This window comes from Rhipicephalus microplus, chromosome X (assembly GCF_043290135.1).
Source record: "Rhipicephalus microplus isolate Deutch F79 chromosome X, USDA_Rmic, whole genome shotgun sequence".
Classification (NCBI taxonomy): domain Eukaryota; kingdom Metazoa; phylum Arthropoda; class Arachnida; order Ixodida; family Ixodidae; genus Rhipicephalus; species Rhipicephalus microplus.
Genome location: NC_134710.1, coordinates 25176831 through 25199413, shown reverse-complemented (window position 1 = coordinate 25199413; position 22583 = coordinate 25176831). Strand labels below are relative to the sequence as shown.

At 47.3% G+C, this 22583-nt stretch overlaps 1 protein-coding gene across 2 annotated transcripts in view; it reads left to right on the top strand.

The window, feature by feature from the left end:
- LOC142777501 (uncharacterized) overlaps positions 1 to 21268 on the top strand; it is an 87783-nt gene extending 66515 nt beyond the window's left edge. For both annotated transcript variants that reach the window (XM_075881992.1, XM_075881993.1), the window contains exons 6-7: positions 9862 to 9930; positions 21191 to 21268. The gene's annotated coding sequence lies outside the window, so the exon portion shown is untranslated. The remainder of the gene's footprint in view (positions 1 to 9861; positions 9931 to 21190) is intronic.
- Positions 21269 to 22583: the final 1315 nt, after the last annotated feature.

Genomic DNA, 22583 nt, shown 5'->3' with positions numbered 1-22583 from the left:
ATTGAATCTTAGCTGCGGCGGCTGCATTTTCGATGGAGGCAAAAATGCTTTAGGCCCGTGTGCTCCGATTTTGGTGCATGCTAAATAACCCCAGGTTGTCGAAAAATTCGTAGCTCTCCACTACGCCGTTTCTCATAATCATCTGATGGTTTTTTGACGTCAAAATCCACATATCAATCAATCAATCAATCAACTAAACTGATTTCTTGACTGCTCATGATTGTCCTCGCTGATGTCGGGATACAGCATGACTCACTTATGCAGTCGACTGCTCTTAAGCGGAACTCGAAGGGGATCTATAAAACTTGTCCATTTATCAGAAGTTTCATTTAAGCAAAGTTCACTTTATTGAAATAAGACCTTTATTCAAATTGCACAAGCCTCACCTTACTCATGAGGATGAGTAGAAGAAAAAAAGGAGTGAAGCGTGGTTTGTTTGGCAAGCTTGAGTTGTTGTGTTTTTCACAAGGTACGCACTAATGCCTGACAAACTAGCTAGGAATTCTGGACAAGCCTCATGCTCAAAATAGCGCTGCAAAAGTTTAACAGCCTCTTCAGCTGATCGGTCTGATGGCACCACAGCACTGGCAGTATTGTAATCACATTCATCGCTGGAAGGTCGATCCTCATCTTGCACTTCGGCAATCATTTTCTCGACAGTCTCTTCACGACAGGTACGAACATTTTCATCGATTGATTCGTAGTCCTGCAGCGTGAAAGGGGCATAAGGCACGACCTGACTGAATACTGTCTCAAGTCTGCATCAGCAGGGCTTTCTTCTTCATCAGGTACTGCTTTTTTGCGCTTGAAAGCCAGCATGGTGAAAGAATCTGTGTATTGTTGTTGCCTTCACTTGCTCCCAGGCACTGGTCAAAATGTGGATGGCTGCCAATAAATCTATGCTGTATCATTTCCCGCTGCCTGCTCTAAGCAGCATATGATGGTGCAATTGTATTTGGTAATGAACTTTAATGTTCTGAATAACCGCTTGATTTATCGGCTGGATCACTGCCGTTGCATTGGCTGGCAAGAACTTAGAGTGGTGGCTTGGAGTCCTTGAACCTGACCGTGGGCTGGGCAATTATCCACGCTGAAGACAACCTTCCTGCCTTGCCTGGTAAATTTTGCGTCTTCCTCCCGAAGCCAGTTTTCGAAAATGGCCATGGTCATCCCCACCCTTCCGTTTTCATGATATGCAACGGGAAGGTGTCGAATGTCTTTGAAACAAAGTGGGTGCCTTCATTTTCCTATCACCAACAGCTTCTATTTCTCATCTCGTGCCATGTTTGCACCCACCAGCACAGTGTTGCGATCTTTACTGTGTTTTTCTCCACTACAATCTTCGCCTTGAAGGGGAGAGTCTTTGATAGAAGCGCCTTATAAAAAAGGCCCATCTCGTCGACGGTGAAGACGTCTCATGGCTCAAAGCTCATCAAACTTTTCTTGAGCCGCCGCTGTTGCCAGTCGGTGCAAATGTCTCTGTTGACTGCACCACTCTCACCTGAGATTGCTTTTAAGACTAGGCCATGGCGTGTTTTGAAGCGGCTGAGCCATCCGTCGCTTAGGACAAAGTTCTTAACACCCATTAGCATGGCGATCTCTCGAACTTTCTGCTCGAGAATTGGTCCGCTTATGGGCAAATGGGAACTCCGTGCACGCTTGAACTACAGAAAAAGAACTTTTTTTAGTTGTTCATCCGACGCCAAAAGCATGCTTACCTCGGACGCTGAAAGCACACCCACCTCCTCGCATCATGGCAATTAACCGACGCATAGCAAACGAGAATCTCACTATATGGTCCTGGAACTGTCGTTCCCTGCACAACAAGCACGCTACACTCACTCTATACATAAAGGCGGCGCTGGTTCCTCCTGACGTAATCTGCTTGCAAGAGGTGGGAGCCAGGCCTAAAACAGTTTCTGGCTACAAACTGTACATAGATCCAAATACACCTAAGATTGCGACACTCGTCCGGAAAGAATTGGCAGCTACATGCATAACGGCACCGAACGAAGAGACGCAACACCTTATCGTAACGCTCTGGCCAGCGAAGAAAGGACGCCCGAGGCAGGTTATATGTAACATATACAGTCCCCCACAAGACAGAAAAGTAGAATTCAGCAATATCTTCCACTATTTGAACAACAAGCTTCAACCACGCGACCGCTTGATCATCACTGGGGACTTCAACGCTTGGCACACCACATGGGGTTATAGCGCAGACAGACCCAAAGGTACGCGACATTTAGAAGCGATACAGCACTACGACTACGCACTCCTCACGACACCGGGCATACCGACTCGTATAGGAAACAGTGTCAACAGTGACACCATTCCCGACCTTACTGTAACCAACAATGCCGCGACCATGCGCTGGAGTGTGCTGGACGACAATCTGGGCAGCGATCACAATATTGTGCAAATAACATATGAAACAGCTCGACTGCGACGCCCGCTCGGAAAAGCCAGACTGACTAACTGGACTAAATATAGAGAGCAACAGGAAGTAGACGGGCCCAAGCCAACAACTATAGCCCAATGGACACCGTACATTAAGGGTCTCTATGACAAGAACACCAAGATATATCAAACAACTACCGACGCACCTGCCATTGACACCCACTTGACACATCTTTGGGAAGCTCGTCGAGGCCTCACGAAATGGTGGCACCGACAAAAGCTAAATAAGAAACTCAGACTCCGTATCGCGAAAATCACGGAGGAAGTAAACGCATACTCAAAGGAACTTTACAACAACAACTGGCGCACCTTCTGCGATTCCTTAAAAGGCACATTAAGCACGAAAAAGACGTGGAACATCCTACGGAGTCTTTTGGATCCCTCTGCAACAAGAACCGAAACAAACGCTACCCTTCAACGGCTAGCTGGGGAATTTCAAGGTGATCCGGATCAGTTAATAGAAGAGCTGAAACAACGCTACACAGGAGAACGCAAGCGAAACGTTAGCGCAACACGCAGTCAAAAATACAATGGAGAACCCAACACTGAGCTCGACGCCCCCATAACCTTTGCTGAGGTTTATGCAGCGGCTCAAAGCTTCAAAAGAAATACAGCGCCCGGATTGGATTGCATTACAAATGCCATGGTACGGAACCTCAGCGATGAAGCATTACAAGCCATCACAGACCACTTTAATCAGGAAGTCTGGACACCGAGTGGAAAGATACCTGCAGAATGGACACTGGCACAGGTTGTACTCATACCTAAACCAGGCAAACGGCGAAGCCTTGATCAGCTACGACCAATTTCTTTAACGTCATGCATTGGCAAGCTCTTCGAAAAAGTTATACTCACTCGCCTTGACCAATACACAGAAGAACGGGGGCTTCTACCAACATCTATGTACGGATTTAGGCGAGGAGTGTCTACCCAGGATATCTTCTTACTGCTCAAAGAGGAAGTGCTTAACCCAGCGCCAAGTAGTCTCAACAATCTACTCGTTGCACTCGACATCGAAAAAGCATTTGATAATATTGCGCACTCTACCATACTAGACGGTCTTGCAGCCATAGGATGCGGACAACGCATATTCAACTATGCCTCTGATTTTCTTGGAAATCGCAAGGCGCAGATTGGCATAGCTGGTACCAAATCATCACCATACGACCTCCCACTGAAAGGCACACCTCAGGGCTCCATCTTGTCTCCATTTTTATTCAATATCGGCCTCCGGAAACTAGTCCTCCAGCTGGAGACTGTACCAAACCTGGGCTGTGCCTTTTACGCGGACGATATTACGCTATGGGCAACAAAGGGCTCCTATGGAGAACGACAAGATGTACTGCAAACCGCTATAGAGATGATTCAAGGCTACCTCACTGCTGCAGGCATGTCGTGCGCACCTAGCAAATCGGAATATTTGCAAATAAGACCCCCACGCACTCGGTCCAACCGTGCACCCGCGCTGCAGCTAGAAATTGCCGGACAGATCATCAACAGGACCCCAGTAGCTCGAATATTAGGCATGCACGTGCAAGAAAACAACAGCGTAAAGACTGCAATAGACAAACTCAAACACACCGTAAAGAGTATTGCATCCCTTATAGCTAGAATTGCGCGAAGTAATGATGGGATGACAGAGGCCGACACGGTACGCCTTGTACATGCCTTCGTTCTCAGCCGAGTCACGTTCGCTCTTCCCTTTCAATCAACACGCAAGCCCGAAATAGAGCAGATTGACAGACTCATCAGAATTGCGTACAAAGCAGCATTGCGACTTCCGAACAGCACAAGCACAGAAAAACTCATGGGACTCGGCATGCATAATACGTATGAAGAATTGGCCGCCGCCACGCTAATCGCACAGCGAGAACGACTCACCACTACGCTCCAGGGAAGAACACTGCTACAGAGGCTGGGATACCCTCTCACCCCTCAATATTGTGGCGATGAGACAGTCATTGTACCCAAGCAAATACGTGATCAAATAATCGTGGAACCAGTTCCAAAAAACATGCACCCGCTCTACAACAAAAAGCGCCGTCAAGCGCGAGCACGAAAACTCCTGCAGAGAAGTAGCGATCCAGACGCTTACTTTACCGACGTCAGTCTTTATCCCGCGCCACCACAAGGCTCCAGAAAACAAGCATATGCATTGGCAGTGACTAACCAAAGCAAAGTCGTGGCCTGCGCGTCCCTACGCACCAGATCAAGTGCCACCGCAGAGGCAGCAGCCATAGCCTTGGCAATTAGAGAAGCCGAAAGAAGGGGGCGCTCAGCGTATATTTTGACAGACTCACAAGCTACATGTCGCTTATACCTTAGAGGCACACTTCCAAGGTGCGTCACTGATATTTTGGGGTCCATGTTGATGGAGGCACATGGCGTCACTTGGTGCCCAGGGCATGACAGCCTGGGGGGGAACGAGGAGGCAAACTGCGTAGCTCGCGGACTTACTGGCCGAGACGCAGGACTCTCCTCAGGACACCTCACAGGGCATCATGAAGAGCAAAGTGTAACAAGCAGGCAGATATTGGAAAACCAACGCCTTACAAGACGCACGTACGCCCCTCCACATCCGAACTTAAGCAGCCAACAAGCCCGAGATTGGCGCCGCCTCCAAACGAACACATACCCCACATATCAAAACTACACGCAATTTTTCCACAGATATACACAACAGGGGTATGCCCATGGTGTAGTAACCACACAGCCACACTTACACACATAACCTACCAATGTACCGAGCGGCCAGCCAATGCAGTATCTAGGTTGGTGCGCTCACTACAAACACTCACAACGTGGTCTTAGGAGGCACGGCTTTCCGAGCTGGCACTGGGGAGCCAACTGGTGACCCTAGACCAGGCCCGGCGAGCCGCTGTGGCCAGTGGGGCTCTACAAGAGGGCTCCACCCGGGATTAGTCACGTAATTTTAATTCTTCAATAAAGTTTATTCTCTCTACCTCATCGCTAGAACCAGACGAAACATCAGTAATTGACCTGTCGAAATTACCACCGCAGAAATCTTCTGATAGGCCAATAATGTCCGAAACCACATTGCTGCTGCCTCAACCATCATATTCATTCGACACAAAGCCGCCAGTACTTCTCTCGAAACAACTAGCGATGACTTCGTCATTGGAGCTGGTGACTCCACTTTCTCCACAACTAGTGCTACCGCCGACACGGTCAGAACCTGTGTCACTGATACCACTGGTGCCGAAGCTGCCGACGCCAGAAGCAGAGCCAGCACGCAAAGGTATTTTTTCCCTCTGTGCCCTTTGTTTAGCAGTGTCTTGGCAGTGTCTTTCGTATTTGTGACCGCTACCAGTTGGGCAGCTATTACAAATAACACTCTGCCTTTGTTTTATTACTGCGAAATGAAAGTAAGTACTGTGGCGTCTCAAGAAATATGGCACTATTTTAGAACACGTGGAGACAGTCATGTGGTCATACAGACTAACACATCTTAATTTATCAATCTCTGCTTTTACATCAGCGACGAGCTCGCCTGCCAAATCAAATATATCACTTGTGACGCGCTAAACAACGTCATACAATAATTCAATACAACACAAAAGCAACATCACCAAACACAAGGTCTCGCAAGTGTGGTGTTGGTGATGATCGATTCACCACAAGGTATCCACGAGAAATGATTCGCATTGTCGTGCACCATGGACCCACTGTAGGAGACATCTGTCAACACCCGCCACTAGTTCCAAAGAGACTCGCTACTTTTCTTGAGTGCCGGCCTAGCCTTTCCTACCAGGTTGCGCTACTGGCGCCACCACGCTAACGCTAATCCGCGCGAGCACAGCGCCTCTGCTCGCTTAGCGGCTATTAAAGGGACACTAAAGCCAACTATTAAGTCGACGTTGATTGTTGAATGGTAGTCGAGATGCCTCGTAGTGTTACTTTCGTGCCACGGAAGGGCTTATTTTGAAATATAATCGCGTTTTTGTGCTCCACATCGGGTTAGCGCGCTTCAAATTACCCGCCTCAACAAGCGGACTGACTGGTCCGTCTCACGTCACTGTTGCCGTGCACAACGTTGCCCGGCTTTACTGGGATAGTAGCAGCAGACCAAAATCAGCGGGTGCCACAACAGCAATAACGGCCATTGATCAATTTCTTGCCATTGGCTTTGAGATTGCAGACGCTTTTGTTTCAACTGTGCCCTGCTAGACGGAACTACTTGTGCCGTGTAACAACGCGAAAATTGAATTTTTGAACCACTCGCGCCATTTCTCATAGTAACGTCCGCCGGTTCTTTTTCTATGAATCAAACAGAAACGAACAAGCAACATTTTATTGCGTCTTTTGATGCATGGAAGATTCTTTATATAGTGCAGTTAGATCGATTACTATTGATTATTTGTAGGCAGTCCGTGTGATGTCATTGGGATCATTTTGAAAATGTCCTACTGTGGCACTTGTGTTCTTGGGCGTTTACCTTGATTTCTCGGTAAGTAGGGCGCTGTTGTTGATACTATTGTCATTTTAGATGTTGTCAATCATTGATTGATATGTGGGGTTTTACGTCCCAAAACCACCTTATGATTATGAGAGACGCCGTAGTGGAGGGCTCCGGAAATTTCGACCACCTGAGGTTCTTTAACGTGCACCCAAATCTGAGCACACGGGCCTACAACATTTCCGCCTCCATCGGAAATGCAGCCGCCGCAGCCGGGATACGAACCCGCGACCTGCGGGTCAGCAGCCGAGTACCTTAGCCACTAGACAACCGTGGCGGGGCTGTTGTCCATCATTGAGATTTCACTCTGACGTAAATTGTTATTTGACTTTAGTGTTCCTTTAAAGGATTAATGACTCGAATTTTAAACATTTTCAAGTTGTCGCCCCAAATAAAAGCACTAGTGCCAAGAACCCTTAAGAGAGTATTGTGGTGGCTGGGAATGCATCAAATATACGTTTAATGGTGCTGCCTTGAATAAAAGAACGCTTTCGGTCTCGGTATCGAAAAGTGGCTTCTCCGTGACGTGTCATGGCAGTGCGACGTCACGGGGAGACAGCAACTCACAATGTACAGGTCTGTCATCTGCTCGTGGTGCATGTAAACAATGATGAGTGTATTATCTTCTAGTGACCTCAACAGTGATTACTGTGATTTAGGCTACATGTAGGACGCATAGTTGGTACACTCAGTGGAACTGTGTTGACTCGTCGCGGCAATGTTAATTGCAGAGAGGCTGGCTTACTGATGCTCAGCGATGAAAACTTCAAGTCAAGTAAAATATATTATACGTGTAGGCTGACTCTGGTGTTCGGAGTGCGATAACAGTGCACACCAAGGAAACTAAAAACGTCCCTTTAACGATGTCGCTAAATTGTGTCGGTACTTTTTAAAGGGTTTCTTAAAGTTTTGGTTTGAGAGAGCTCCAAAAACAAGCTGCCAGGTGCAACTATCGTCACTTTGCGTGTGCAGCTTTCGATTGCATCTGCACACAGAACTGCGACGCTTTCCCACACGGTTTGCATTAAAAATTCCTTTCGAAATGGAAACAGAACTGAAGTGTTGCCAAACGTGAAACTTCCTACGCGAGTGCGTAGCTACGGCACAAGCAACCAGCCACCGACAAGTATAAACTGCTAGAACACCTTGTTTCTAGTGATTTATAGTCAGAGAATATAGCCAGTGGCTGTGTCTAGAAATCTCGTTTGTGCGGATATGCAACGGTTATTTATTTAGGGATGTTTTTAAAGTTTCTATTCGTAGTTTCGGTTTCAAAGAACACTTTACCTAGGCAGGAGCGGTTATGGTGGTAAGCCAGTAAATAACGCTGACCACACAAAACAGTGGCGTGGGTTCCGTGCGCACTTTAGTAGGTGCTGCACTGACAGCCAGCACAGCCTGCGAACACAAAGCTGCAGGCTTGGGGAGAAAAATTGCAAGTAGCGCAAGCGCAAGCAACCAGCCAACACAAACTTGTTATGTAGGTTTGCTTTCATTGCTGGCGCATTACTTTTGTTGTTTCTAGGGGTTCGTCGTCTCAGTCATTTGCATGACATGCGCTTTGATATTGATTTTAAATATGTTCAAGGCTTTGTCTGCCCTTAAGATTCCATAAATGTTTTGTGTCTCCCCATAAATTTATCTCACTCATTATCTCACCTTTAATATTTTGGGTTGGTACTCCTTTAAAGAAACACTAAAGGCAAATATTAAGTCGAAATTGATTGTTGAAATAGTTGTCCAGAAACCTCTTTGTGTTACTTTCATGCCAAGGAAGTGCTTATTTTGAAAGAATCATGTTTAGTGGTCCACGTTGCGTTAGCGCACACTCACCTGAAAGCAGTCTTTATGACGTCACTGTAGCCGTGCCTAATGCTGCCTGCCTTTACTGCATAGCCGACACCATAAAGTTTCCTTTATATACACTACAGAAAACTCTGGCGCTGTGTGTATCGAAGCTGCAACACATGGTACTTCAGCAAGCATGGGAATTACGGGTAGTACATGGGTTTGCCTAGTCTTGGTACTTTAGGTTCCGTATGACTTCGTGTGACTTGATGCTGCTTTGTCCCGAAACAACAATTGGCAAATGTTAGCCTGTTACGCTTCACCACCTTCACTTTCTAGGATCACTATTTCAAGTCAGCTCACAAAGTTCAAAACCTTCTATTCGAAACAAAACCAAAAACTATGATAAACGAAGACACAAGTGCGATTCTCTGCCCGCAAGCACGAAGACTAGGTAAATTCATGTCATACCCATAATTATTATGCCTGAAGCGCCATACGTTGCAGCTTCCCTAGACCCCTCTAGTTAATATCAGGGAACTCTATGGCTGACACTTGTAACAGCAGAGAAAAAGTAGCGGGAGCCACAGCAGCAACAACGGCCACTGAACAATTTTTTGCTTGCTTAGTTTGAATGAGCCCCAATAAATGGCACCACCCATCGATCGTAACTAGGCGTAAACGGCACTTTTGAACCACTTACAACATTCCCCATAGAAATGCCAGATGCATCTTTCTATGAATCAAAGATAAAGGACAAGCAGCACTTTCTTGCGTGTTGTAATGCACTGAACATTCTTTGTTATTGCAGATGGTTTGATTACCAGTGTTGATTAATTGGAGTCAGATGCTCTCAAGCCATTGGGATCATTAAAGAAATGTTCCACTAGTGGCGCATGTGGTATCTAACATTTACCTTAATTTCTCGATTATTAGAGCAGTGCTGTTGATAATATTGAAGTTTTTGGCATTCTCAAACATCAATCTTTCACTCTGACATAAATTCTTATTTGCCTTTAGTGTCCCTTTAAAGTCGGCAAAGAATGGCTCAACACTTTAATTGAAAAAGAAAATAGTAGAGGCTATGATGCATGCTGATGTAGCTTTGTTCTTCTTTGTCGTCTGTCTCTGTGTAGATTTGAGCCAGCTCATTGGGACGACCAAAAAGAAGAAGTTCCTGGAGCCTGTGACAAGTCCCCGACCTGGTAAGATTTTATGTGAGTGCTATAAATGTGTAATGCGTATACCTACACGGAAAAAGGTGTTCATGCAGGCTCCCTTTTATATCGCTCATTAAAACATCCCTGCAATACTTTTCCAAGTATTCATCAAATGGCCCATTTGGCCCATTTGAATCGATTACCACTAAAAAAACTTTATCCATCAAGTACTAGTTTAGCTGCAGTGATTTGTCACCCTGCCCGCCGTTCCCTTCCTGCCTGCCTGCGGGCCTTGCTTGCAGCACTTTTTGAAGTATTCGTCAACCTCAATGTAAGAGTTCATTACATCATGAATCGATTGCCGCAAAATGTTTTTTGAATTCATCAAGTAAAAGTTTTAGATGCAGATATTTCTGACATGCTTTAAGTGCTTTTTTTCTGCTTTTGTCTCGATGAATCTGCTCAAACCTCTACAGCGGGTGATAAGAAAGGGACAAAAACTATGTCAGTGCGTATCACGTTGAGCACTTTCTCTTCTTCTTTTTTTGACTGTATCAGCTTCCTTTTGGTGTGGTCATGAGCTCGTTAGTGCCAGCATTGTGGGAATTTGGCGGCACATTGCGGCGGCCGCACTAACCATCCAACACAATTATGCTTAAATCAGTCAGTGGCTGTCCTTCCCTAGGGATGTAGTCAATGTTGTGTGCAGTGTAATCTGTCAGCCTGAGAGTGAGAAATTTCTATCTGTCTTTAAAGCATAAATGCAAGTTTCCCCACGCACCCAGCTCTATGATATTTGGCTCACATGTTTTCAGGAGCCTCGACAACTGACCTCCAGCACTTCCGGTTCGTGTTCAAAAAGGGCTGCAAGGCTCCTTTAAAAAAGACCTATAACTGGGATTTCACGTCAGCTGTGCAGTGTGCGTTGTCACTGTGCCAAGTTTATCATTGTGACCATATAATTCTAAGTGGAAAGATGTATTAGAAGGCTTCCGACCCTTTTGAGCTGAGAAATGCGGTGCATACATTTCAAGTTCATGTTCGCCTTCGCCGAGATTTGTAATGAGCGCTGTGAAGGTAGCTCGAATTTAGAGCTGGGCATCATATTGTCTTATTCTCGTGGACACCATACTCCGAGATAGAAGGTGACGTACAGCACTGAGCACATGTTTATAGATATTGGCAACATTTCTTGAACGAATCACGTTTCATAGCTCCATGTGTGCCAGCACAAGTGCCTGTCATCATGAGCCTTTGCAAAGAGTGTTGCTGCTTATGACGCATACTGTGTTGTGTGGTGCTCCTTTGCTTCCTTGCAAAATTGTTAACTGAGCTGATCAGAGCTGTGAAATTGTTGGTTGTTGGGGCTGTGCTGCGCAGAATTAATTCGAGGTTGCATTGTTGAAGCAGCAAAAAAAAGTGAGACAAAAAAGGCATGAAACCACAAGACGAGCGGAAACTCGCAACTGAAGACATTATTATGAAAAAAAAATCACGAAATCGAAGCAAAACAAGGCAAACATGATTCGCATCACAGCACATAGGCCAAGTAGGATTGTGCAAATAGTGAATTTTAGGTTCGAAGTGAATGCGAAGAGAATAGTAAATTTGATCGAATAATTTCGAATTGGATCTGAATGGTATGTATGACTTATAAAAAAGGAATATTTATCATGACTTAAATAACCTGCACAATATTTCTTTTGAACTGAAATAGGGGCTCTATGCAAATGCCATGTTTTTTTTTGTTCAAAGGAATTCGAAACAACCTTGAGTAGTAGTTTCGGTAGGATGTGAGTGATAACCTGTGAGATACTTAATGTTTAAAAGTTTAAGAAATATTTAAAAATGTTTCAAAAAACTTGGAGCATATATGCCGTGATAACAAGCTTAATAAAATGAAGAATTGATTTGAGGGTGACATGTTCCTTTAAAGGGACCCCTGCAACACTTTTTCAAGTAGTCATGGAATCAGTGAACATGCTTGTTGCCTCACAAATTTACCAGCGCAAAGTTTCTAGAATCAGTCCAGTATGAGCGGAGTTGCAGAAATCTGTCGCACGCCGCAATTGCATTCTCTCTTCTCATCCCGATGAAACAGCTGGAAGTTAAGCAGGGAGGAATGGCACGGCGAAAGAAAATACGTCGCACACACCTCGTGAGCTTGAGCACCTCTTTTCGCGGCTTTTCAGTGCGATCACGCACTCGTGGACAAGAGGCGGCCTCCCGCAGCGGTCCCGGCAACAATAAGCGCGCCATGCTCAAATCAGCCAATTGCTGTGACCAGAGCCGTCTATTCCCTCTTGGCTCAGACAAGTGATTTTTGAGTTTGTAGTGTCATTTGCAGATGGAAGAAAGCAATTTTCAGCTTTGAAAGTTCATTGTTAATGACAGGACGCATGCTGCGCTATAATATTTGCCTCGTGTGTTCTCTGTAGCCTCGACTACCGATCGGTAGCGTTTTCTGACCATGTTCAGTAAGTGTTGCAGGGCCCCTTTAATTTTGAAGAGGGGCTTCGTGGCAAAGCGAATTTTCCCCTGGATAGGTGCTTTCATGGCTTAGCACTTCTACATTACAGGCGGTGACATGCGGATTTATATACATCTATTTGTTCATTGCGAATACTTCGAAAATATTCGATAATATACATCTATTTGTTCATTGCGAATACTTCGAAAATATTCGATAATATAACTTCGAATCAAAGCCAATTTGAATACTCAACAATTTGTTCGTATATTCGAAGCATTTAAATATTCGCACAAGCCTAGTGCCAAGCATAAAAGCAAACTATTTTTCCATCAGTGACAATGATGCCTTACTGACATATGCACTTTCCACTTTTTCTATATTAAAAGCTTCAATAACCTTTTCAGTAACCTTGCATACATTTGTTGAGAGCACTTTCCTATTTACAACAGTGGGAGAAAACCCTTCATGCTGCAGTGCAGTGCGAAATGCAAAGCATCCAATTTCACCAGTTACTGATTGGACTCTGTTATACACACGTGAAGGTATCTGCTGGTCTGCCATACCTACAAATGCCCAGAAGTAAGAGGGTTCCGATAGACAGCACTGTGCTTACAAGGCACATACATTAACCTTGCATACTTTGTCCCATAGCCTTCATTCTTAGTGCTGTTTTGTTCCAGTTTTCTGCTGGTTAGAGGGTATACTTCATAAAATTTATAAGCTGCTGACCCCCAGGTTGCGGGATTTAATACCAGCCGTGACAGCCGCATTTCTGATGGAGGCGAAAATGTTTGAGGTTCATGTGCTTAGATTTAGGTGCGCTGTGAGGAACCCCAGGTGGCCGAAATTTTGTAGCTATCTACTAAGGCATCAATATTAATCATATAGTGGTTTTGGAACGTTAAACACTAGCAACAACATAGTAAATTTATAAGAGCAAAAAACACTGACTTAACCCTGTACGCCTTGCCTACACTGCTCAAGCCACAGGACAGTTCGTGTACTATCATCGTCAACTAAAACCCGAATAGCCGCCGGGATTCATGATGACATAGTGCGCGCCGTCCACTTATCACCATGGGCAGGTACGCATACATGTGCAGAGCTGCCGAACAAAATGCACGCGCTGGTCAATGGTGATAACTGGGCGGCACGCACTACACCGTCGCAAAGGCTTGCCGCTGTTCGGGTTTTATTTGACGCTGATAGTACATAAGGTAACATTGTAATCTTTTCTTATTATTTTATTTTCAGTAATCTTGACCATTTACCCATCTCACTTGTCTGTTGCTACCAAATCAGTGTTATGAAAGTACGCCGTGTTCACAAGACTTGGTCATAGCCAACTCGTAATAATCTAGTGAATTCTTAATCACCTTTTAGAATTTCGAAGAAGATGGATAGAGCACTTGCTGGGATCTTGGATGGTAATTTTAACAAATATATATTCTCCTCACGTGAAAAGCACAAATATAAAAACTGTGTTCCGTTGTCTTTAGCTCGAGCGTAAATTTAATTCCATAGCCGTGCTCCACAGCCACACACGCCTCGTTTTGCTTCGTTTTATGGTGTGTTTTTTTGTAATGAATATTTCAGTTGCAAGTCAGCTTCTTCACGTTAACGCACAGCTGTACCAACCAGCCCAACTCACTATCCTGTTGCATAAACTTTAGAAAAATAATGAAGACGCATTGCACACACGTATCATGATGTGTGAGTAATGTGCCAATGTGTGTACATTATGGAATCCTCTGGATTTTATAAGGGCAGGGAAGTAACTTGGCTCACAAAGCCAAGACAGAGCAAGGTGTGGAGCTTGCATCACGTTGTGGTTTCATGCCCCTTTTTATCTTTGCTTGTGAAGAACCAATGTCAAAAACTTTATATGTGGAATGCTTTCTTAAATAAAAGCATAAACAAAGGTGGATAATGAATCAGGTTATGCAAATGGACCTAAACAAATGAATGATATGTGATGGCTGCAGTAGATGAGAGTGAAGAAACGAATTACAGTCAAACACGGATATATTGAACTTGAATCAGATCGCGAATTAGTTCGATGTACGAAAAAAATCGATATAAAAAATAGAGGCTCCGAGAGCTTACCTGTAGAGGATCATCAGCCTCAATAGCCGCATTCAAGAATGACAACTAAATTCGCACACAAGTTGCAACAGAATGATTTATTTGCGTCAAAACAATCGCTTATCTTGGCCTGCTTCTTCCTTTTTGAAATGAGGTGGGAGACGTTAGTCTCGATCTTATCAAGGCTATCCAGGTGCGACAGACCGGTTCCCTCCATGTCGCCGATACAGCGGCAAATGACTCCGAACCCTGCCGCTATATATACTTCAGCGGCGGAGTACGCGTGTGTAGCCAGCGCCTCATCCGGACGATCCTCCTCATCATTTGAGCTATCAGCCTGGGCATCCTGGGTCCCTGTGACCGCAGCTACTACTCTTTGTCAGCGAAACTCGCAACGGCCGTCCGCTACCACGAAGTCGTCCACGCACACTTCGTGTGGAACTGCTGCCGGAAAGCTGGACGAAAACTCGCGAAACGCGTCTTCTATGCGCTCGTCGTCGTTGTCTTCACCAGTTTCCGCAATTGCAGTCCGCTTTCACGAAGTCGTCCGCGGACACTTCGTGTGGAACTGCTGCCGGAAAGCGGGACGAAAACTCGTGAAACGCGTCTTCTGTGCGCTCGTCGTCGTTGTATTCACCAGTTTCCGCAATTGCAGTCCGCTTTCGCGAAGTCGTCCGCGGACACTTCGTGTGGAACTGCTGCCGGAAAGCGGGACGAAAACTCGTGAAACGCGTCTTCTGTGCGCTCGTCGTCGTTGTATTCACCAGCTTCCGCAATTGCAGTCCGCTTTCATGAAGTCGTCCGCGGACACTTCGTGTGGAACTGCTGCCGGAAAGCGGGACGAAAACTCGCGAAACGCGTCTTCTATGCGCTCGTCGTCGTTGTCTTCACCAGTTTCCGCAATTGCAGTCCGCTTTCATGAAGTCGTCCGCGGACACTTCGTGGGGAACTGCTGCCGGAAAGCGGGACGAAAACTCGCGAAACGCGTCTTCTATGCGCTCGTCGTCGTTGTCTTCACCAGTTTCCGCAATTGCAGTCCGCTTTCACGAAGTCGTCGGCGGACACTTTTGTGTGGAACTGCTGCCGGAAAGCGGGACGAAAACTCGCGAAACGCGTCTTCTATGCGCTCGTCGTCGTTGTCTTCACCAGTTTCCGCAATTGCAGTCCGCTTTCACGAAGTCGTCGGCGGACACTTTTGTGTGGAACTGCTGCCGGAAAGCGGGATGAAAACTCGTGAAACGCGTCTTCTGTGCGCTCGTCGTCGTTGTATTCACCAGTTTCCGCAATTGCAGTCCGCTTTCATGAAGTCGTCCGCGGACACTTTGTGTGGAACTGCTGCCGGAAAGCGGGACGAAAACTCGTGAAACGCGTCTTCTGTGCGCTTGCCGTCGTTGTATTCACCAGTTTCCGCAATTGCAGTCCGCTTTCATGAAGTCGTCCGCGGACACTTCGTGTGGAACTGCTGTCGAAAAGCGGGACAAAAACTCACGAAACGCGTCATCTATGCGCTCGTCGTCGTTGTCTTCACCAGTTTCCGCAATTGCAGTCCGCTTTCACGAAGTCGTCTGCGGACACTTTTGTGTGGAACTGCTGCCAGAAAGCGGAACAAAAACTCGCGAAACGCGTCTTCTATGCGCTCGTCGTCGTTGTCTTCACCAGTTTCCGCAATCGCAGTCCGCTTTCATGAAGTCGTCGGCGGACACTTTTGTGTGGAACTGCTGCCGGAAAGCGGGATGAAAACTCGTGAAACGCGTCTTCTGTGCGCTCGTCGTCGTTGTATTCACCAGTTTCCGCAATTGCAGTCCGCTTTCATGAAGTCGTCCGCGGACACTTTGTGTGGAACTGCTGCCGGAAAGCGGGACGAAAACTCGTGAAACGCGTCTTCTGTGCGCTCGCCGTCGTTGTATTCACCAGTTTCCGCAATTGCAGTCCGCTTTCATGAAGTCGTCCGCGGACACTTCGTGTGGAACTGCTGTCGAAAAGCGGGACAAAAACTCACGAAACGCGTCTTCTATGCGCTCGTCGTCGTTGTCTTCACCAGTTTTCGCAATTGCAGTCCGCTTTCACGAAGTCGTCTGCGGACACTTTTGTGTGGAACTGCTGCCAGAAAGCGGAACAAAAACTCGCGAAACGCGTCTTCTATGCGCTCGTCGTCGTTGTCTTCACCAGTTTCCGCAATCGCAGTCCGCTTTCATGAAGTCGTCCGCGGACACTTCGTGGGGAACTGCTGCCGGAAAGCGGGACGAAAACTCGCGAAAAGCGTCTTCTATGCGCTCGTCGTCGTTGTCTTCACCAGTTTCCGCAATTGCAGTCCGCTTTCACGAAGTCGTCGGTGGACACTTTTGTGTGGAACTGCTGCCGGAAACCGGGGCAAAAACTCGCAAAACGCGTCTTCTATGCGCTCGTCGTCGTTGTCTTCACCAGTTTCCGCAATTGCAGTCCGCTTTCATGAAGTCGTCCGCGGACACTTCGTGGGGAACTGCTGCCGAAAAGCGGGACGAAAACTCGCGAAACGCGTCTTCTATGCGCTCGTCGTCGTTGTCTTCACCAGTTTCCGCAATTGCAGTCCGCTTTCACGAAGTCGTCGGTGGACACTTTTGTGTGGAACTGCTGCCGGAAACCGGAACAAAAACTCGCGAAACGCGTCTTCTATGCGCTCGTCGTCGTTGTCTTCACCAGTTTCCGCAATCGCAGTCCGCTTTCATGAAGTCGTCCGCGGACACTTCGTGGGGAACTGCTGCCGAAAAGCGGGACGAAAACTCGCGAAACGCGTCTTCTATGCGCTCGTCGTCGTTGTCTTCACCAGTTTCCGCAATTGCAGTCCGCTTTCACGAAGTCGTCGGTGGACACTTTTGTGTGGAACTGCTGCCGGAAACCGGAACAAAAACTCGCGAAACGCGTCTTCTATGCGCTCGTCGTCGTTGTCTTCACCAGTTTCCGCAATCGCAGTCCGCTTTCATGAAGTCGTCCGCGGACACTTCGTGGGGAACTGCTGCCGAAAAGCGGGACGAAAACTCGCGAAACGCGTCTTCTATGCGCTCGTCGTCGTTGTCTTCACCAGTTTCCGCAATTGCAGTCCGCTTTCACGAAGTCGTCGGTGGACACTTTTGTGTGGAACTGCTGCCGGAAACCGGGGCAAAAACTCGCAAAACGCGTCTTCTATGCGCTCGTCGTCGTTGTCTTCACCAGTTTCCGCAATTGCAGTCCGCTTTCATGAAGTCGCCCGCGGACACTTCGTGGGGAACTGCTGCCGAAAAGCGGGACGAAAACTCGCGAAACGCGTCTTCTATGCACTCGTCGTCGTTGTCTTCACCAGTTTCCGCAATTGCAGTCCGCTTTCACGAAGTCGTCGGCGGACACTTTTGTGTGGAACTGCTGCCGGAAAGCGGGACGAAAACTCGCGAAACGCGTCTTCTGTGCGCTCGTTGTCGTTGTCTTCACCAGTTTCCGCAATTGCAGTCCGTTTTCACGAAGTCGTCCGCGGACACTTCGTGTGGAACTGCTGCCGGAAAGCGGGACGAAAACTCGCGAAACGCGTCTTCTATGCGCTCGTCGTCGTTCTCTTCACCAGTTTCCGCAATTGCAGTCCGCTTTCATGAAGTCGTCCGCGGACACTTCGTGGGGAACTGCTGCCGGAAAGCGGGACGAAAACTCGCGAAACGCGTCTTCTATGCGCTCGTCGTCGTTGTCTTCACCAGTTTCCGCAATTGCAGTCCGCTTTCACGAAGTCGTCGGCGGACACTTTTGTGTGGAACTGCTGCCGGAAACCGGGGCGAAAACTCGCAAAACGCGTCTTCTATGTGCTCGTCGTCGTTGTCTTCACCAGTTTCCGCAATTGCAGTCCGCTTTCATGAAGTCGCCCGCGGTCACTTCGTGGGGAACTGCTGCCGAAAAGCGGGACGAAAACTCGCGAAACGCGTCTTCTATGCACTCGTCGTCGTTGTCTTCACCAGTTTCAGTCCGCTTTCACGAAGTCGTCGGCGGACACTTTTGTGTGGAACTGCTGCCGGAAAGCGGGACGAAAACTCGCGAAACGCGTCTTCTATGCACTCGTCGTCGTTGTCTTCACCAGTTTCCGCAATTGCAGTCCGCTTTCACGAAGTCGTCGGCGGACACTTTTGTGTGGAACTGCTGCCGGAAAGCGGGACGAAAACTCGCGAAACGCGTCTTCTGTGCGCTCGTTGTCGTTGTCTTCACCAGTTTCCGCAATTGCAGTCCGTTTTCACGAAGTCGTCCGCGGACACTTCGTGTGGAACTGCTGCCGGAAAGCGGGACGAAAACTCGCGAAACGCGTCTTCTATGCGCTCGTCGTCGTTCTCTTCACCAGTTTCCGCAATTGCAGTCCGCTTTCATGAAGTCGTCCGCGGACACTTCGTGGGGAACTGCTGCCGGAAAGCGGGACGAAAACTCGCGAAACGCGTCTTCTATGCGCTCGTCGTCGTTGTCTTCACCAGTTTCCGCAATTGCAGTCCGCTTTCACGAAGTCGTCGGCGGACACTTTTGTGTGGAACTGCTGCCGGAAACCGGGGCGAAAACTCGCAAAACGCCTCTTCTATGTGCTCGTCGTCGTTGTCTTCACCAGTTTCCGCAATTGCAGTCCGCTTTCATGAAGTCGCCCGCGGTCACTTCGTGGGGAACTGCTGCCGAAAAGCGGGACGAAAACTCGCGAAACGCGTCTTCTATGCACTCGTCGTCGTTGTCTTCACCAGTTTCAGTCCGCTTTCACGAAGTCGTCGGCGGACACTTTTGTGTGGAACTGCTGCCGGAAAGCGGGACGAAAACTCGCGAAACGCGTCTTCTGTGCGCTCGTTGTCGTTGTCTTCACCAGTTTCCGCAATTGCAGTCCGTTTTCACGAAGTCGTCCACGGCCACTTCTTGTGGAACTGCTGCCGGAAAGCAGGACGGCAACTCGCGAAACGCGTCTTTTATGTGCTCAACGTCATTCTCTTCACCAGTTTCAAAAGGTTACGCCGTCTCGAAGCCTGCCTTGCGGAAGCGGTTGACCACTGTGTCCTTCTTCACGTCTCGCCAGGCTATGAAGATATCCGCGGGAGAAACCTTCGCAGAGATTTCCGGCCACTCCTTCGTCATCCACAGCTGGATGTTTTGGCTGCTGACAGCTTCGCTTTCGCCAGAGTCGGTTTTGCCAACAGTGTGGTAGCACTGCTTAAATCGGTGAATCCACCCCGTGTTGTCGCCGAAGTTCTTTCACCGAGTGCAGCGGCAAACCATTTGGCCTTGGCCATCAGCATCGGGGCATTCATTGGAACGTTCTTCGCATGTACTTCTAAGAACCAGGCATAGAGTGCCTTTTTTTCATATTCCCGTGGGCAGAAGCGCGCACATGACAAGCTCCCGACGTTCGCTGCTCCGCCGCTTTTGCCTTGATATCTGCTTTGTTCTTCAACAAGGTACTTAGAGTGCTCAGTGGTATCCTGAAGTCGTCTGCGACGGTCGCACATTTCTCGCCTGCTTCAACACGCTGAAAAGCCTTCAAATTCGTCGCAAAGTCAAGGGTCTTGTGCTTGACGCTGGCCATCGCTACACGAGAAGTCGACATTTCAAGGAGTCCACAGCGGCTTTGCACACCACGCACGCAAAAGGGAAATGCTACAAACGCGGTGATACCTAGACAACGCAACAGCGGAAGCAACCAAGCGCTCGGTGCTCGCGAGGTGATGGCCACCTTTGAGACCAACAGCAAAAGGCGCGAGCTGTGGTTGGCTAATAAAAACTAGCAAAACAGCAACAGAAAATAAAAGGCGAAAGGAGGAGGACGTCGAATCCTCCGTTCTGGCTCTGCGAGCTGACGGGTACGCGACAAAGGATGAAATGAAAAAAAAAGCTGATCGACAAGTTGGAGATTGTGCCCTTACCTTTTTCAAGCGTTTCCGGTTTTGACGGAGGCGTGGTGTCGCGCAGAGGTCCCCGGGCGTGCCAGTGCCAAAACGCGCCTTCCAACTCGCGCGCGGAGCCGCGCTGCTGTGGAGATCGCAGGGCGCGGCGAGTACCAATACCGAAGCGCACCTTCCAGCTCGCGCGGCGTTAGATATATCCGAAGGGGGGTAAAAGTATTTTTCAATATAAACATTCGAATTCCTATAATTTTACAAAGGAATTTTAGGGGATCATTTACGTGTTCGATACACCCGAAAGTTCGGTATATGTGGGTTTGTTATAACCGTGTTCGACTGCTGAACAACCGAGTGGAATCACTGCTAGCTAAAATTAAACAGGGTTATTATATAGCATGCAAGAAATTTAGTGGCAACCATGAACTAATTTGCTGTTGCTGACAATCGTTTCCTCGTCCCTGTTCCATGGAACCCGAGTGATTGCAAATGCAACTGTGCAACAAATGCAACATGGATGCTTGCAACAAATGCAAGCATCCATGTATAGGGAGACAAAAATTAACAGTTTGAGTGTTATGTTTGTGTGATGTGAATACTGATTTTCTGTGTGTAATGAGATACGACAAGTTGGATTAGTTCACAAGCTTGTGGTCTATGATAATTTGCATTTCCTTTACATATTTTATACTTAAAATCAGGTAAGAGCAGCTGGCTTTGAGAGCAATAAACTCTCACAATTATAAACTTCTTGAAACATTTACTATTGGTGTATAGGTTTTATGAGATGCCTGCAATAAACCATGATGCAAATGACAACTTGAATGTTTGTGAGCATTGAATGCCATCTTTATTCAATACTATGCATGCAGTGGTGACTTTTTGTTATTTTCAGGCCCAAGCTCACTGGCCAGTGCTTGTGAGGCTCGGTATGCTGCCAGCGCAAGAGGACCTGGTGGCCCTGAGCAGCAGGTGTGTGGAAAAATAATGAAGCAGAGACCAACTGGAGAGGACCTGTTAGGTGGTGCTGTATAGGAGCATTTGGAATTCGCTAAGGCACATTGCCGGGCTAGTTGGTTGAGGTTCATCATTTATATGGGTATACCGCACCTAGGTATACCCATATAAATTTATAAGGGTATACGCACTCCCTCACCAGAGAAGGATTGGCCACCCTGGTGCAATATCTGGCCACTACCTCCCACATGCATACGTCAAATAACTCACGGCCCTCAGTTCCCAGCAGCTGCGAAGCAACTGACCATGGCGGCGGTCAGATCTGCAACGCAGCAGAGGGTGCTAAGAATTTCTGGACTACAGGCCGCCTTTGGAACCTGAACTTGGCAACATTTAACGCTAGAACCTTATCTATTGAGGGAAGTCTAGCTGTACTATTCGAGGAGCTAGAGGGTGTTAAATGGGATATAATAGGGCTCAGTGAGGTTAGGAGGACAGATGAGGCCTATACGGTGCTACATAATGGGCACGTCTTTTGCTATCGGGGCTTGGCTGACAGAAGAGAACTGGGAGAGGGGTTCCTAAGTCACAGAAACATAGCTGGCAACATAGAGGAATACTATAGCATTAATGAAAGAGTGGTAGGTATTGTAATTAAACTGAATAAAAGATACAAGATGAAGGTAGTACAGGCTTACGCGCCTACATCAAGCCATGATGACGCCTTAGTTGAAAGCTTCTATGAAGACGTGGAATCGGCAATGAGTAAGGTAAAAACACAGTATACTATAGTGATGGGCGACTTTAATGCAAAGGTAGGGAAGAAGCAGGCTGGAGACCAGGCAGTAGGAGATTATGGCATCGGCACTAGAAACGCCAGAGGAGAGCTACTAGTAGAATTCGCAGAACGCAATAATTTGCGGATTTTGAATACTTTCTACCGAAAACGAGAAAACCGCAAGTGGACATGGAGGAGCCCTAATGGCGAAAATAAGACCGAAATAGACTTTATAATGACTGCACACACAGGAATCGTGCAAGATGTGGAAGTGGTTGGCAAGGTACGATGCAGTGACCATAGAATGTACGGTCTCGAATTCGCCTAGACTTGAAGAAGGAACGACAGAAACTGATACGCAAGAAGCCAATCAATGAGCTATCACTTAGAGGGAAAGTACAGGAATTCAGAGTGTCGCTGCAGAACAGGTACTCGGCTCTTAATGAAAAAACTAACCTTAGCGTAGATACAATGAATGATAATCTAATGAGTATCATTACGGAGTGTGCAGTGGAAGTTGGAGGCAGGGTAGTTAGACAGGACACTGGCAAGC